Source organism: Ochotona princeps, chromosome 21, assembly GCF_030435755.1.
Source record: "Ochotona princeps isolate mOchPri1 chromosome 21, mOchPri1.hap1, whole genome shotgun sequence".
NCBI classification, from domain to species: Eukaryota; Metazoa; Chordata; class Mammalia; order Lagomorpha; family Ochotonidae; genus Ochotona; species Ochotona princeps.
In genome coordinates, this window is record NC_080852.1 from 12,357,272 (window position 1) to 12,369,360 (window position 12,089).

The 12,089-nt window shown below is 41.6% G+C and overlaps 1 protein-coding gene across 1 annotated transcript in view; it reads left to right on the forward strand.

Moving 5' to 3' along the window:
- Positions 1-12,089, forward strand: part of SUCLG2 (succinate-CoA ligase GDP-forming subunit beta) — a 255,673-nt gene that overhangs the window by 190,697 nt on the left and 52,887 nt on the right. The gene's annotated exons all lie outside the window — the stretch shown is intronic.

The window sequence follows — 12,089 nt, forward strand, 5'->3', positions numbered from 1 at the left end:
TACACTGTAAACCCCAAGAGGTGAAGAACACTTAAATGAATTAAATGAATTTTAAATGAATTAATGTAAAATTAAAAAGAAATTACACAGGTGACTTTGTATTATGGAGTTGATTCACTGGTAAGGAAAGTCCTGGTTTCTGAATCAGTACCGATGTGGAAATTCTACTTCTTCATTCTTAACAAGATATTAAGTATTTGAGGTAAAGTTCCAAGTTGCATGTAATTGTTCTTAAGGGCTGGATTGAACATCCTTTCACCCTGGACAGATGGGTAAGCATTTATGCTGGAAGGGAAGCTGGCGGCAGTCTCTCTTGTGAGTGCTAAGACAGGTTCTGTCCTTCAAACTGTTCTGCTGCAGTGTTGCATCCTTGTGTATCTCACTTCCCTGAGCTGCCTCCCTGGCCTCTATCCACCTTGACACTAGCATACTAACTTTCACTGGGGCTCATCAGTGGCCGGCCATTTCCCAGAACTGTGGCGCTTCTTCCTGGGAAGTCAGAGTTCTTCATCTCAAAGTGGAAAACAAGAACAGAACCCAGGTTTTGCCACCTGAAAATCCATAGCAATGAAGTGCAATGCCATTTCATCTTGCCAAGTACCATCTTCATAGTACCACTGCTTCCCCAAAGTGATGGCGGCAATAGCATGTCAGATTAAGCTTCCCTCTCAAGGGAGCAGTATATGTTGGGAAGTTTATTTCTATTGCCTTAAAAGTTACAAAGCCAGTTAAGTATATGGAAGCATTATGTCATGATCAAATCAGAGTTTTCGAAGCTCCTTCACCATTCCTGTATGTTAGTGCTCATCTTATTAAATCCACTTTTAAAAAAATGAATATTAAAAATGATCATTTTTGAAAGTCAGATATTTAAACAGAAATACAATGTGAAGACCATGTGTGTTACTAAACGTACTGATTGCTGAGAAAGGAATGGGGAATTCACAGGACTGGGTCATGATTCTTATTGTGATTGTATGGAACCCTATAAAAAAGCCATTGTTTCTTAAAGTTGAACATTGGCAAGAACTACGAGGAGACATTGGCAAGAAATACGTGGAGGGCTTAGCAAAATACATTGCTGGGTATCACTATAAGCAGTTTGCTTACTATTGACAAAGACCACAGGGTTAGTGAATTGGTTACTCAGTGTCATAGGCAAAGCCAAGACAGAATTAAATGCACAACAGGTTTTTATTAGGGAAATTGTCTTTGAGAGACTGGCCATCCATTAGGCTGCAATACGGATCTGACCCCAAGTGAAGGAGAGAGGAGTAGAGGGTTAAGTGGAGAAGCATAGTTTAAACAGATGCATATTTTGAGAGAGGACTCTGGCAGGTCTTTCCTGGAGCCCTGGAGCTAGAGACTACCAGGCTAGTAACCCCATGTTTCCTCTGTGCTTCATCATTGGCTGGGCAAAGTCTGCAGGAAGTGTGGCCTCAACAATCCAGTCCTGCTCCTGAGTGCAGTTTCAGGGTACATTCTTATACCCAGCTAGGGAGAGTTTCTCTGGGGAGGTGAGGCATGACTTGAGACCTCAGTGATACAAAAGAACCAGCCTTGGTATGGCCTATAGTAATACAGATGGTTCAGGGGAAAGCAGGTACAAAGGAGTGTTTTGAATAGTAGGGTGAGTATGGGTCACTGACAAGAGGGTGTCTTCAAACTTCTGGGGGGCCTGGGTTGCCTATTTGTACTTACGTTTTTTAAGCAGCTCTCTTCTCAGGTCCGTCTCCCTCATCTTGGAACCATGTCCCTATGTCATGTACTCTTTTTTTAATACCTCATTCTGCATACAACCTCATAGATTTTAACACAAACTTCTAATATAACTGCATTTGTAAGGGTTAATGGCTGCTCCGCTTCCCATCCAGCTCCCTGGAAATGGCCTGGGAAAGCAGCCGAGGATGATCTAAGTGCCTGGACCTCTGTCCCCATGTAGGAGATTTGGGTTAAGTTCCTGGCTCCTGTCACAGCCTTGGCTGTTGCATCCCTCTGGGGAATGAACCAGCCAGTTGAAGATCTCTTCCTCACCCTCTGTCTCTGTAACTCTGACTTTCAAATAAATAAATTAATAAATCTTAAGCAACAACAAAAGGAATTATATGCAACCTTGTTTCTAAGGAAAAACTGAAGCAGAACGTTGATGGAGGCAATTATTAGAGGAAGTTGAACAGATGTAATTGGCCTGAATTTAATTGAGAATTTTTTTCCATTGTCACAGTTCCCCTGTCCCTTTATCTTTCAGAAGCCCAGGGTGTATGACATTGGAAATACAAGGTTTGACTTGAAATTGATATGGAGACCTTGTGCCAGAGATTTACAGAATGCTGCCCTATTCCCGGGCATTGTGGTCTGTCTTGAGCAGGTCTTTGAGGGTAGCTCTTTTGTTGTGTCTTTTAAAAAATCATGTTTTCGTTTATATGATAGGCAGAAGAGCCACCACCACCGCACACACCACCACCACCACCATCACCACCACCACCACCACCACCCTTCATCTACTGGTTCACTCCCCAAACAACTGCAGTGCCTGAGGCTGGGCTAAAGCCAGGAGCCAGGCACTCAGTGTAGCTCTCCCACATCAGTATCATGGGGCCCCAAGTATGCAGCCTGTCAGCTGTTGCCACCTTTGTGCATGTGGCAGTAAGCTAGTATCAAGGAAGCAAAACTCCGTGTGGAAAACAGGCTTCTTAAACCAGCGTCTTGACCCCTAGGCCAAATGTTCATCCCTATCGTATTTGTATTGAGCATTCACCATACACACTAAGTACATAATGAATTCCCAGCATGATGGCTGACATGTAGAAATATGAATAGCCCTTCCCAGCTGGTACTGTCGCCATCCAGAGGAATTCAGGACAGAATACTTTTCCCAAGGAGCTTCTTACCTCTGAGAATGTCTCATCTTGTGTTTTTGTGAGTTTTTCTGTTCCTTGGATATGTGGTAAACTCTCCGTATCCTGGAGAAGTCGGTGCTTATGCTTTAAGTGAAGCACTGATTGCCCTGTCAGTCAGAGCACACAGGAACTGGGAACTTCCCAGATTGATGCTTGACAGAATAATTAGAAAATGTCACTTTCAGTAACCATTCAAGCACTTACTGAAGGAATGGTCCTGAGCCAGGTTTCTGCTGTCCAAATCTAGAGGTTAAATGTTCAGGAAGACGAAACATAGTGTGTCATGGGAGAAGATTGCCTTGAGTGCACAGGGAGGAGTGGCCTGCACCTGCTTGCACCGTGGCACCCCTTTGGGCATTTGCAGAGATGCTTCTCTGAACCTGGGGCTGATAATACCTCCCCAAGGTTATTGCACTCTCTGCTGATCGATTGCCTTGCAGTGATGCTTGTAGGCAGCTGACAAGGTAACTTCCTCTATGACCTTTTCAACAGGTGACATTTCTTTCTCTGTACTTCAAGATGTGCTCCTGGTCCTGGCATATCTGAAGACCGAAACCAGGATCTGTGCCACGTAGCTCCAGTCAATGTGATCAGAACAGTGGTGTGCTAAGTGTTGGTGGGGCACCTAAAGGAAAAAGGTGGCCCCATAAACAGATCAATTGCTTTGAGAAAAGTTTAAGTGCTCTTCTTACTTCTTGGAGAAATGTAGATTAGGGACTGTAAGTATTTATAGCAAAATACCTGAAGAAATTCTTCTATTCCATATGCTTTGTCATAGATGGCTTAAAAAAGATAAATTGTAGAAAGAAAATTCTGTGCGCTCACATCTTTCTGCTTCTCCAGATGTTATTAAAACTTCCCCAGCTCCAGGGTGTTTTGGGACTTCGGTTAGAAATGCTAACCTTGGCCTTCAGGATCCTATGCTCCCTTAATTAGCTTGGCAGCCTGAAAGATAGCAGTGAGAACCAAGTGGCAATGGAGTGTTCTGTATGTTGGAAATGTGCACAAAATTTTTCTATGCATTTTTAAAAAAATAACCTTGTTTTTAAAACCAGGATGTTTTCAGTGGTGTTCACCCACTTTTTAAAGTAGACTATTTCAGATGTAGGTTGTCATTCCTTGCTTTCTTAATTAGTTTTAACGGAAGTAATAAAATGTGTAGCAGCACACCCTTGAGGCTATCTCTTAGGAGTCACTTCCTGTGTGTTTTACCCCAGACATTGCTTCAAACCTGAGTTTATCCTTATCTGCTGCAGATCAAGTGCAAAGTTAAGTATTTTGGATATTTATTTTATGTATTTGAAAGGCAGAGTGACAGAGAGAAGGGGAAGGGAGGGAGAGGTGGGGAAGGGAGAGAGAGAGAGAGAGACAAAGAGAAAGAGTTTGCATGAACTGATTTACTCCTCAAATCGCCCCAACAGTTAGGGCTGGGGCAGACCAAAGCCAAGAGCCAGGTACTCTATCCTGGTCTCTTTCCTGAGAAGAAGGTACCCAAGCACTTAAACTGTGTCCTGTTGCCTTCCTGGTGCTAACCAGGACTCAGGACTCTGATATGAGGTGCCAGTTTTGCAAGAGCAGTTTAAACTGCTGTGCCACAGTACTGTCCCCTGAATACTAAACGTTTGAGCCACAGAGTCAGACATACTGTCATCTGACCCGAACTAACCTTATCTTTCCTTACTGGTGTGGATTTGCATGTCTGTGCTAGGGATCCTTGTTCTAAAATGTTTTCCCTCCCCAGTGCTTACAATAGATTCCAGTAACAAAGAATTATTCAGCCCCAAATGACAATAACTCCTAGGTTGTAGAATCCTGTACTACATGGAAAGTCTTTCTGATTCATGCGTGTCTTCCCAGTGCCTGATAATTCCTTCTAGTATCAGGTTGAAACAATACTGAAGTGAACGCATCTATCCAGAGTGCTATCTTACTTTATGCTTCTTCCATTAGAGTTGTATGGAAACCTAATTACATTTTTATGTTTTTTACTTGTCAGAATACCAGAATCACATAAATGTATAATCTGCTCTAAAGATTTCAAGCCGATTTAGGAAGTTGGCAAAAGAAATTGAGGAATGAGTTGGCTCCGATGCATTGTTAATGTTCAAAACCCTGAATCTTGTTGGAGTGTTAAACTCATGAATAGTGTTGATTTTTTTTTAAATTATTTAATTTGAAATACAGAGAGAAAGACATAGATTCTCCACCTGCTGGTTTACTCCCCTTATGCCTACAAAAGGATGATTGGGCCAGACTGATGACAGGCACTTGGAGGGCAACCCAGGTCTCTCATTTGGGTTTCAGGGACCCATGGACTTCAGTCATCATCACCTCCCAGGATATTCAGGGAGCTAGAATCAAAAGCAGAGCCAGGACTTGAATGCAGGCACTGTTGTGTGCAAAGGGCGGTATCCCTAGTGGTAATTCTACTGCTACAGCAAATATCCACCTTTAGCTAATGGTCATGCTATGTGTGTGTGTGTGTTAAAATGTATTTAATGTATTTGAAAGGAAGAATCTCAGAAAGAGGAAGCCAGATAGAGATTGTCTGTCTACTGGCTTACTTCGAAGATGGCATTTATGGTTGGGGTAGGATCATACTGAAGTCAGAAGGCAGAACTCCACCGAATCTTAGATATAAGTGGCAGGGTTCCAGATACCTGAACCATCTTAGCTACTCTTTCTAGATGGAGTTGCAGATATTGAAAGTACAATAGCCAGTACTCAAACTGGGTCTCTCAAGTGGGGTGTTCGTGGTGGGGATGCCACATCACCGTCTCCGTGTTGTTCTCGTCATCATTTTGCTTAGAAGTGAAACATAAAATGACATTTTCTTAAAAGCCCACAAGAAGAAAGGGCAGTTACTTGTCTTAGATTTTAGGTCATGCATATAGAAGGCATGTCTTCAGCACACAAAGTGGAGCTGACTCATGAATGCTGTGGTCAGAAAGATATACCAAGGATTTACGGAACGTACCCATGTCCTGCTGCTCTAACTCATACTCACTAGATAATTTCCATCACCAGTCTCTTCTCATTTCTTTCCTGTCTCTAAATCTTAATTATAAAAATGGCAGAGACTTCTCACCAGAATGTTCTCATGGGTCATATATTATCTCAAACTGTGGATGACCAGAAATGATTTTAATTTTTTATTCAGTGGTGTTTGATTTCTTTCCCCTTCCATGTAGACATTGGTTATTGTTATTTCTTTTAGACTTACTTAATTTTATTTGTTTGAAAGGCAGCGTGATAGGACAAGGTATGGGAAATGATGTTCTGTCTGCTGGTTTGCTCCCCAAATGCCTACAGTAATTGGGCTGGCCCAAACTGACATCATGAGCCAAGAACCTACTCAGATCACCCCTGTCGGTGCAGGGTACGACGTAGTTGAATCATCATTGCTTCTTCCAGGGTGTGCATGATGAGGAAGCTCATCAGAAGTTGAATAGGAACTTGAACCCAGGTACTGCGGCATGGGAGGCAGTATCCCGAGTGAGAGCTTTATCTTCTGAGCCACAGCACCTATCCCAGGAATGGATTATGGTTACAGTCAGTGGGGTAAAAAATCACTGTTAAGGCATGTAGCCAGCGTTAAAAACTAGATATCTTAATTCCTTTTCTGGGCCCCTTTAGGATCAATGAATAAAAGATCATTTTTACCAACAAATTACTTCCATTGATTGAGAATCATAGTAAATTATAATTCCAGTAAATTGAAGCCCTGCAATTATTTGAATCTTAGCTTTCTCAAGTGTTCAATCGGAATATCGGTGACCTCATCAGTGTATGATTAACAGGAGTATGATCAGGAAGACTTTGGAATTGCAGTTGGGTCATCATGGCAATGTTTCCGAGAACCTCAAAAATGTTCTGGAAAAAAACAGTGTGAAAAACAAAATGTTTATTTATTTTTTTTAAAGATTTATTCATTTTATTACAACCAGATATACAGAGAGGAGGAGAGACAGAGAAGAAGATCTTCCGTCCAATGATTCACTCCCCAAGTGAGCTGCAACGGGCTGGTGCCGATCTGAAGCCAGGAACCTGGAACCTCTTCCGGGTCTCCCATACAGGTGCAGGGTCCCAAAACCTTGGGCCGTCCTCGACTGCTTTCCCAGGCCACAAGCAGGGAGCTGGATGGGAAGTGGAGCTGCCAGGATTAGAACCGGCGCCCATATGGGATCCCGGGGCTTTCAAAGTGAGGACTTTAGCCACTAGGCCACGCCGCCGGGCCCCAAAATGTTTATTTTTATACAACGTTTGAAAATTCATGCATAGCTTTTTTTCGAAATGCACATTTTCCATAAACTCTCTGAAAACCCATCATATATAGTCTTAGAAAATGCACACTGGTCAATAGCTTTTCTATGAAATTAAGTTAACAAAAATCTTGCCAAGTGCTTATGACAGTTGATTAAAATAAGATATTTATTGCTTGCCACAGAATCTGATGTTCAATAAATGATATACACTGGTTTATGATATCAGACGTATTGTAAATTATTGCTAGCATCGAGAAATTATTTTGTCAGCTCAGTGGTAACTTTTATATTGAAGTTATTCTTTCAACCATTAAAATAAAAGGTCGGAAATGAGGAGTGCTTTACTATCTGCACATTGATTATGTCTAAGGCAGAGGCTTGATACTGAATGTCATTTGACTCTCAGTGCTTTATTTCCTGTTTAGTAGCAGAATCTCAAAGGAATGTCTGATGATTCTCAGTCTCCCTTTCGCCAGGTGGAATCATGTGACTGCTTTCTGGCTTGTGATAGGTTTGCAGAAGTTTGTTGGAGCACTCTAAGCAGTACTGTTTTTAAAGAAACTAAAGTAACTGGGAAGGAGGTCCTTGTACCTGTTGCCTGCTCTTTTCCTGCTCCTTCCAAAGCCTTTCAAATGGCAGGCGCTTCAACAGCCCCCTTCATCTAAGAGTTAACACCGATGGAAGCTTTGCCTGGTAGAAGAGAAAGATCAAAGGGATCTGAGTTCCCCAGGGGCTTCAGGAAGTATCCTGCCACCCCAGCCTGCCTGCCCACCATCTGTCTTCTGTAGCAGTGAATATCCTGATGTGTATAAGTTCCTGTGCTCATGTCTTCCTTCCTAGCATCCTAATACAGTTCTTGATCGATCCAGGCTTGCTGTTGAAGAGTTTTGGCATACAGTCTCATTTTCCAGAGTACTTCCAATCGTGTTGTGCTTTCCTGGTCAATTTCTCATTCATTATAATACAAATAAACAAACAGCTCAAAGTTGATGATCACAAGATCAACAAGAAAAAGCCTTCGTGATGTAAAGGCGAACGCAGGTTGCTTCTTGGCAAGGATTTTAAGCTGAATTTGAAGATGAAATAGTTCTAGAGGAAGGAGTGCTTGGCCTGCCAAGTCATCTGTGGCCTGCATGCTGTTGGCCAGTGAGATTCTAGTCCAGTTGTTCTTCTTACAGATAATCCTGGCATACAGTAGTAGTGCATGTTGAATAGTCTGCTCTCAATATGCAGTTCTATGGGTCTCACCAGAACTTTCTTAGATCTATTGTCATGTTTTTCCTTCCAACAGATGTGGTAGTGTGAGCCTGGTGGGTTTTCCATTTACATTGAATAGATAATGTTTTCATTCCAGAATACAAAGAGTGTTGGATGATTGTTTTCCGCAACTTTATCTGTACTTCATCAAAAAGACTATGTTAGCTTAAATGGTCAAAAAAAGGTGAAAATACACAGATGTGATAACTAATGCATACTAAAATGTGCACACACAAAACAGCTGCCCTTTGAATGGTTCACTGGACACCAGGATCAGGTGCAAGCTGAATTAAGAGCGTTTAGATAATTGACCTTCCATGTGAATAAATTAGAATAGATCGTATATGATTGATCACATGACAATTTAAATCATTATGAAAAAGCAAGGCCCCTTCCTTTTTCTAGGTTACTTTGTTATGTTAGGTCTCAAGGTCACCAAACGTGTTTTTTCCTGTTGGAAGAATTTCCTAAATACAAGCTGGCAGACTCATAGAGATGTGGTAATATTTACATGTTGCAGTTATTTTTTAATTTTTAAAATTTTAGTTGTAGAATTCAGAGCACTGTGTGACAGACTGGATCATTTAAGGACACTGCAAAAGGGCAGCATGTTTAGAATGTTTTAACACACATCGAGCCTTCCCTGCCTAACTGGTGGGGTGCTTGCTGTGATTCTGGCTGCCTAGACAGTTGGGATAGTGCTTTCTCGGGGTGTACTGTGTACTTCTGATCTGTACCCTACAGTGTGCACACATGGCTGCATATGTGTGTTGTGGTATGCTGACATTAACCTGCATCTAGAGAAGCAGTAAGCACAGAATACTCCTTTAAGCTGAATCATGGTATTTCACTGTTGAACAGTCTTAGACCTGTGCGATAAGTTAGTTCATTCTCACAACTTAAGAGATGCAGAGACATATGCCAATCATGGGAGATGCCCTGTCCTCAGATCAGAAGCTGATCTTACATGTGTTGGACAGTGTACCAAATTGTCCTTACCCAGTAGAGCCCTGGCCTTGTACCTGTTCCTTTGTAGCCTTATACAAACTGAGAAAACCCTTCTGTAGACGGAGGATGTCGTTAGTACCTATTTCTGGAAGCTGTTGGGAGATTAAAAAGGGACACACATCTGTGAAGTGGACTGGGTTATTGCTTAATGCCTAGTAAACCACCCTAGAACTTCAGTGTCTCAGAACAAGAACCTTTACAGTTCATGGTGGGTCACCAGTCTTGTCTGGGTCCTTTTGCTGTTCTTTTCAGGGTTCACTCCTGTGACTGTACTCCCTGGCAGGTGGGCTGGAAGCTGGACTCTCTCTCCCTGTGACACTTCCTCCGGTGCCCTCACCACATGGTCTTCTCTTCTGTCTTTACTGATATGGTTCCCCATGGGGCAGGAACAGACAGGCCTTCCCTAGGCATTTAGCCCAGGACTGGTACAACAACTTTACTGCTACATTCTAGGGGCCAGAGAAGATCTCAGGCCCAACCAAGATCTGAGAGGAAAGGGACTTAAAAAGTACATTTATAAATATTGACTTAATTCATCACAGGACACAGATGTCATAGGCCGTCCCAGGCAGGTCCCACTGTTTTCTGTTGCAACTAGGTGGCCCAATAAATGTTAATTGTTCTCTTTTGAGCTTGTAGTAGAATATTGCATATGAAAGTTCTTTTTTAAAAAAATTTTAATGGTTTTATTGCCAAATCTCTTAAATAACATCACTGTCCACAGTCTTCCTGGAATATTTGATATAAATGGGGATGTCAACTAAATTTGTTAATTCCGTAATTCCCTAGTGTATTCCCCAGTTCAAGCAAGTTTGAGTTGGAGCTGCAAATTCTGCATTTCTCAGAAGTATAAAGCTAAGAATCACAGAGTTGAAGTTGTTCCAGTTAGAGATTTAATTTCTGCATCTTCTTCCCACTGAAAGTATTTTACGCTTCTAGCATCTATCACATTTAGAACATGACATTTTAGGAGGAGGGAGTTGAACATCTCTTTTCCTCCAGTCTGATGTCCTGCCTGTTTTCAGGTGAGCCTGCTACCACGTGAAGCAGAGGTGCTGATCTTATCCATTTTCTTTTTTTTAATCTTTATTAATATTTTGCATTATGTGACAGTTTCATAGGCTCTGGGTATCCCCCCACCCCTCCCCCTCCCCTCCCCCCTGGTGGATTCCTCCACCTTGATGCAGTATTACAGTTCAAATTCAATCAAGATTCTTTCCTTGCAAACATATACCAAGCATGGAGTCCAGCTACTTATTGTCCAGATGGGTTGAACAGTTTCTTGGGGAGACCATTTCTGGTCCGAAGTCAGAGCTGGTATAATATCATCACAGTCAATTAAGAGTCCCAATATAACATCAACAGCAATTTGCAATATTATGGAATTGACATGGTTTTGAGTAACCAGTATGTTAAAAAAAAAAAAAAAGCCAAGTCCTAACCACAACCTATGATTAGCTCATTGACATCTCAATTTTAGTTTATGTACAGGATCGGACCGGCTGCTATATACCTTAAAATGGCTATAGGGATCTTACCCATTTTCACTATCCATAAAAGGAGACCAGTAGGAGGCACCCTTTTCTCATGAAAAGCAAGTCTTTGGCTATTTGGTCAAAGATGTTTTGGAGATGTTGTATTTTGATGAATCTGCCTTTCATATAGTGGCATTACAGGACTACTTGAATGATTTCCTTTATATAGAAGATCCTTGCTGATTATAAAAATTAAACGTTCACTAGTTTGCAGTTTCAGAAACTACATAAAGGTATAAGGAAGAAAGGGAAAACAGTATGGAGTTATTCCTACTCACATTAATATCTTAATACCTATTATCCCACAATTGTAATTTCTGTATTTCCCCCCCAAAATACTTTTCCTGTCAAATATGTGCCTTTGCTTTTGAGAATTCAGAGTTCAGAATGTCTTCTAGAAACTTTTAAATTGAGCTGTTTTTCTTGAGAGATACCATGATGTATTTTTGCTAGTATGTTTCCAACTTTGCAGTTATTTATAGTTCTCCTGAGAAGCCTGAAATTAAAATTTCTTTCCATACTGAATTTGATTCTTCCCTGACTTGCTGTTGATTTCATCTCCAAGTGTTTCTAATGAAGTCTGAAATTACCACACCCCTTTGTGAATGAGGTGTACTTTCCTGTGCCCTCCCATGCCACGGACACCACAGCAGCTCTGTTCCTATTATCAGCTACTTCTCTGTACTGTCTCTGTTGAATTCCACATTCCAATATACCTTTGAATGGTGTTTTATACTGGAGCTATGTAGGTAAACACCGGGCTCAGTGACATTTGAAGACACTGACTTCTCTGCAGAGGAACCTGTTTTTCCTTTGGTTTCTGTTTTACTTCCTAAAAGCTACTTGTTTTGTAGGCTTTGCATATCATGCATGGGCCATCTTTTTTTGCCAGCGTTATTGCTGGTTTTTTTTGGTAATAAAGGAAAAGCGTAAATGATGCAGTCAAAGATGGTCAGGTACCAGGGAGGAGTAAGGCCAGGCTGCATTCCAGAAGTCTTAGCCCATACTTTCACTTGTATCTCAGTAGCCAGACAGCAATCACATGATGCCCGGTTGAAAGGGTGCTGACAAATGTCATGGTATTGATTGGTCAGTGAGATTTTCTTAGTAAGGATGACATGGAA